The following is a 6,000-nucleotide window of genomic DNA, read 5'->3' on the forward strand; positions in this document are numbered from 1 at the left end:
ATAAAACAATCATTAATTCCTGAAATTTTCTGGCTTAACAAATCTTCTGAAATTTTCTCTTTTAAATTTATTTTAATCATGAACCCCTGAATTCAACACCAAAGACAAATTATAAGAAAAATCAACAGAATAGTACAATAATTTGCCAAAATTATGAAAGTAATTTCATAAATAAAACACCTATTAAATTCACTATCATTAATGTTTCTACACTTTTGTATACATCACTCATAATGTATGTTCAAATCGTTAGTTACCTTACCGAATTTGTATGACCAGTAATTGTAAAGAAACATTCTTCCTAAAATCTAGTGAAGTTTTCTAGTAAAAATGAGATAAACAATTAAATTGGGTGAATTGACTATCCAACCTTATAGAGAATCAATTTATGTGTCAACAGATTAGTTTCATAATATTTGCTAAGTTTTGCCACTTTAAATTTAGTTGACTAAAAGAGTATGGTACCCAAAAGCATTGTAAATGATTGACAACTACAATAAACAACCAATTAATGAGCAACAAATAAAATAAAGGGTTAAGGGCACTAAACCCTCTAAATTTTATCCTTAGTTGTAGTTGCGCGGTGCCCCCTAAATTCATTCAATAAGCACTTTACTCCCCCTTTTGATATTTTAAGACAAAAATGCCCTTAATATTTTATTCTTATTTTTTTTTGTTTATTCATTCCCTTATTTTTCCTTTCCCTCTACTTTCTTTTATTTTTATATTTTTTCATCTTTTACTATTTTCTTTTATTCACTTCTCTTATGTTACTATTTTCTTTCGCTTTCCTATTATTTTTACTAATTTGTATGTTTATTGTACTGTTGTAATTATTTTAACTAATAATTTCATTCTTATTTTATTTACTTGCACTATTAGAAAATTCAAGACAAACTGTGTAGCGTAAAAAATTGGTATATGCTAGTCATAATCAAAAAGTGTATATTACTAACAATTTTACTATTTAAAAAAATATTATCAAACTAGAATTTTAAATTACTTAATATTTAAAAGTATATCCCAAAAAATAAAGCAACGAATATAAAATAGGATGTTTAGCGCTTTTAACCCTAAAATAAACTATAGGAGACATTACAAACAGCACAACCCTAGTACTTTTTTCGTAATTACACCATAATAACATGCTGGCAAGACTTCAGCATAGCTTTTCAATATTTTAGTATGCCACTGACAACTTTTTTTAATGTATTTTTTATTTTTTATTAAACATGCCACAGACAACTTCTTCCCTACTAAGACAAAAACAAAAAAAAAATACTTCATGAGAAAATTGACAAGCACTTAATGTAACCCATACGTTGTGGAAGACGGATTGTACTCTTTTAAAAGATATGAGTTTAAAGCACGCAAAATAGTCATTTAATTAGGTATGTCAATGGGTAAGATTTGGCTTGGATTCCTTTGATCCAAATTCATATATACTAAAATTAATTAGACCCAAATCCAGATCAAAGACCATTATGGGTCGGAAAAAATAAGTCCAAATCCAGACTCTTATGGATCTGAGTATCCAATGAGTATTCCTTATATTTTTTTTAAACACACTAAAGTAACAATATCTTAAAAATATATGGATTTCAAAAAAAATATATAAGCACCATCCAATTTTTATTTTCAAATAATAAAATTAATATTCAAGAAGTTGAATGCAATATTATGAACTCGAAAAACTAACTATTATTAACTACTATTTATTTTAAAATTTCAACTATATCTACATCCAATCTTTCATTTATTTGTGTTTGCTTTTTATCCTTTTTCTGAAAAAGTATGTACTAATTATAATGACAGCTAGAATTAACTTGAAAAAAGAAAACAATCATGAAATTTTACTGTATCCGATCTAGTGACCATAGAATATTAAAATATTTTATAAATTTACTGATATACACACAAACACACAGATATATATATATATATATATATATAGTTTAATCACATATACATAGATCTGGTATAAGTTTGGATTTGGATATGGATCATATAAAATTAGACCCTATCCAGATCCATAACCTTTTTTACAAGGTCTGAATTTGGGTAGGGTATGAGTTTGAGAAATTAAATCTAGACCCCACCCAAGTATATTGGGTCTGGGTTGGATTTGGATAAGATTCGATCTATTCACATGCTTACATCTAATACTATGATTAAAAAAAACCAAATTTTTGTTAATGGAGTACCCTCTAGATAAAATTCATAAATTAGGAAATTTTTTTTTCTATTATACTGTAACCTTTTGCTTCACAAAATTTATTTTCTTAGTTAAATAGATTAACTGACATAGTGTCAACATTTTTGCAATGTAACATTTCGGTTACTTTAACCTCTACAGTCTCCTTAATTTGCTTGACCTACCTAGGATGGTGAGAGGAGATATTACTTTAGATGCGCTTGGTTTTCCTAATTTTCGTAGAAGCAGGAGGTAAGGGTTGTTGCTATAGGTGGTCAGGGTATTCGATCATGCAATCCGGTGTGAGGTTTAGATCCTGGCTTTGTAATTTTGGCATAATAATAAAAAGTAGATTTCCTTTAAAAAAAAAAAAACAGTCTCCTTAATTTGCACGAGGTTAATTCCCCTTTGCTCCTTTGTGAGGAGAATTTATCGGCAAAATGGCAACTGCTCATTCTGTCATTCATTTAGTAATCCCCATTGTTCCTCAGTGACAAATTAGAACATAAGTGTAGAAAATAAATGCTAATAGACCAAAGCATGTTTTTCCCCAAATGGCAACTTTCTACACTTCTCACCTAAAGAAAAACCACCGCACACTTAAAAATTTTTATATTGTTGCTTTTGTTTCTCTTGACCTTGTTCACCTTAAGCAGGGGCGTTCTTGAACCCCAACTTTCACTCTATAGAGATTTTTTGTCCAAATTCCTCCTATCTCTTCCCTGAATTCAGGTTAGGACCAACTCAAATTACCATAAACTTGATATAATGCGGCCGATATATGTTTGCTAAACAAAGTTTCAGCAAATGGTTTTAGGATAGAAGAGCTAGAAAGCAAAACGAAGGAGATCAGTAACAGGGTCCAGGCAGAGATTTCTTGGATGTTCAAATCGGTGAGTAGAGGAGACAAGCTTCATCAACCATTACTCTTCAGCTTCTCAATCTATCTGTTGTGCCTCTTGCCAAGGTAACTTTTGAAGGTAGATTTGAGAGCAGAGTTATAGTTCGGTCCAAGCTTCTGGACTGGACATCTTGGGGCTACGGACATTAAAGGATCGCTTGGATTGATTATGGGCAATTTCATCCCATAATTTTCTGGAGTTATTACTCTCACAAAGATTGTTGGAAAAATTGGATTTTACAATCAGCTTAGCTTCAAAGAACCAGAGGAACTTAAGTCATGTAGACCACATGTTTGTCATAATGCCTATACAGAAAACTAGCTTTGGATTTGGTAACCTGGATTTGGTTTTCTAGCCAAAGGTGAAGTCCACTCCGGTTCTATAAACTTCTACATTCTTACCATTTTTGTGCTAAGGTTTACAAGAAGTAGTTTGGGCAGTGGTGCGGCAGTCCATGGCTGCCGTACGGCCACCTGATGGAGGGCAGCCTGCCCCCCCTACATTTCAACGCAAATCATTTTCTGATTTGTTCACGAAAAACTCACAGCAGCCGACACTATCCTTTGCGGCACAGGAGGCTACACACAAAGGAGAACCTGCATTGATTTTCCCACAGGCAGCGGTTGAAGCTTTGGCCAGTCCATTTCGTTTTGCATTGATTGGGAAATTCTCTAGAGGTAGACCGAAGTTGGAGGAGGTGAGGAAATTCATTGCATCGCTGGATTTACGTGAGAACCCGACGATTGGCCTATTGGACGCAAGACATGTGTTAATTCAGTTGAACAATGAAGCTGATTTCCATCGTGTATGGTTCAGAAGGATCTGGTATGTGGCTTCATTCCCCATGAGAGTATTCAAATGGACCACAGACTTCCATGTTGATAGGGAGTCGTCGGTGGTTCCGCTGTGGCTTCAATTACCAAAGCTCCCGCTGCATTTTTTCAATAAGGAGGTGATTTTTCAGATTGCTTCTATGGTGGGTAACCCTTTGTTGGTTGATGCGGCTACCCTTGCGGTGTCACGACCAAGTGTGGCACGGGTGTGTGTTGAGATGGATTTGTTGCGGTCGACTCCGTCGCGGGTTTGGATTGGCAATGGAAGTCATACTGGTTTTTGGCAAGAGCTGGTGGTTGAGAACCTTCCAAGGTACTGCTCACATTGTTTCCGCCAAGGTCACGATGTGGAGATTTGTCATGTTTTAAAGCCCGAATTGAGAGGAACCTCTGGTCAACATGCCAAGACTACTGGGCCTGATGGGCCTTCGGAGGATAATACAAAAAACCCAGCAAGGTTGATACAAGATGATGCAGTGATTGATGGGGCAAAGGGAGAAGTTAATAGAGTTATGGCTAGCAAAGAGTTAGTTGCTCATGATCAGTCACCAGGTGGTACATCTCACGAGCCTGAGCAAGAGGACCAGGTGCAGCAGTCCTCTGATACTATAGCAGCACAGCATGAGAGGAAAACGGAGGAGGAATGTGGGGCGGTGGCTGTCGAAGGTATCGAGGTGGTACTGGGACATGAGAAAGGAGAGGAAGGTTCTGAGATTGCAGGGAGTGCGCTGCCCGCGAGGGTGGTCGTGTGTTCTGCTGAGGGACATATTGATGACATACAGGATTCTCAAAGGAGGGTAGGTACCCTCTCCCCTAGGGGCAAGGACCTTGTCCGACAGGAGAAGTCATCACTACAGACCGGGCATTTGGAGACGGTGTCACGTGGTCTCCGAGCTGGTCTCCCGTCAGATAGAACACTACGCTCCATGGTTAGTTCTTCATCAAATTCTTTTTCTGTCCTTTCTGATGATTAAGTTTCTTTTTTGGAATATAAGAGGGGTAGCTCGTGCTCCTAATTTAAGACGATTAAGGAAATTTATTAAAATGTATGATCTTCAATTGGTGGTTGTTGTTGAACCTAAATTGAGGGTGGAGTCAATCACTAATATTAGAATTAAATTGGGGATGGATTGTTGCTTGTTCAATCTTTGGGGTTCTGTTTGGATTTTCTACCGGTCGTTGTTTACGTGTCAGATTACAGGGGAGTCTCCCCAACATCTAACTATTAGAGTTAAATCTCATTTTTTTCAAGACTTCATTACTTTATCTTGTATACATGCGAAGTGTACGGAGCAGGAAAGAGAAAACTTGTGGAATGCACTTTTGGGGGATAAACCCGACTTCAACCCTTGGTTTTTGATAGGAGATTTCAATGTGGTCATAAATACCGAGGAGAAGAGGGGTGGATTGCCATTTAGACCGTCGGAGGGATCAGAATTTTTGAATTTCATGACGATGGCCGGTGTCTGTGATGCGGGATTCTCTGGTTCAAGATATACCTGGTGTAATAACCGTTCGGGAACGGCGCGGATATGGAAACGTCTGGACCGCTTACTTCTATGCGGGCGTGCTTTAGAGCTTCCATACCAAATCATGGTGCAACATTTAGGACGTGACCCGTCGGATCATGCTCCATTATTGTTGTCGGTGGATACGAAACTAGATAACAAACCCAAGCCGTTCCGTTTCTTAAACATCTGGACTACTCATCCTGGTTTACTGGGGGTTATCAAGGATTGTTGGGCTCAACCAGTCAATGGTTCTCCTTTGCAAGTATTGGCCTTGAAGTTGAGGAATGTTAAAAATGCCCTCAAGCAATGGTCTAGAACGACATTTGGGGATATTTTTCAGGGAGCACGTGATGCCGAACGTATGGTAACAGAGGCTGAAACAGCATACGACCTGGATCCTACTGAGCAACGGCGGAGCGAGTTACATCATGCTCGGGCTCGGTTACGCAGAGCGCTTATAGTTGAGGAGGGTTTTTGGAAACAAAAGGCGCGGGTAAGGTGGCTCTCGGACGGAGATAGGAACACCAAATATTTTCATTCCTTGGTCACGGAAAGGAGGC

The sequence above is a fragment of the Coffea eugenioides genome, chromosome 3 (genome assembly GCF_003713205.1).
Source record: "Coffea eugenioides isolate CCC68of chromosome 3, Ceug_1.0, whole genome shotgun sequence".
Taxonomy (NCBI): domain Eukaryota; kingdom Viridiplantae; phylum Streptophyta; class Magnoliopsida; order Gentianales; family Rubiaceae; genus Coffea; species Coffea eugenioides.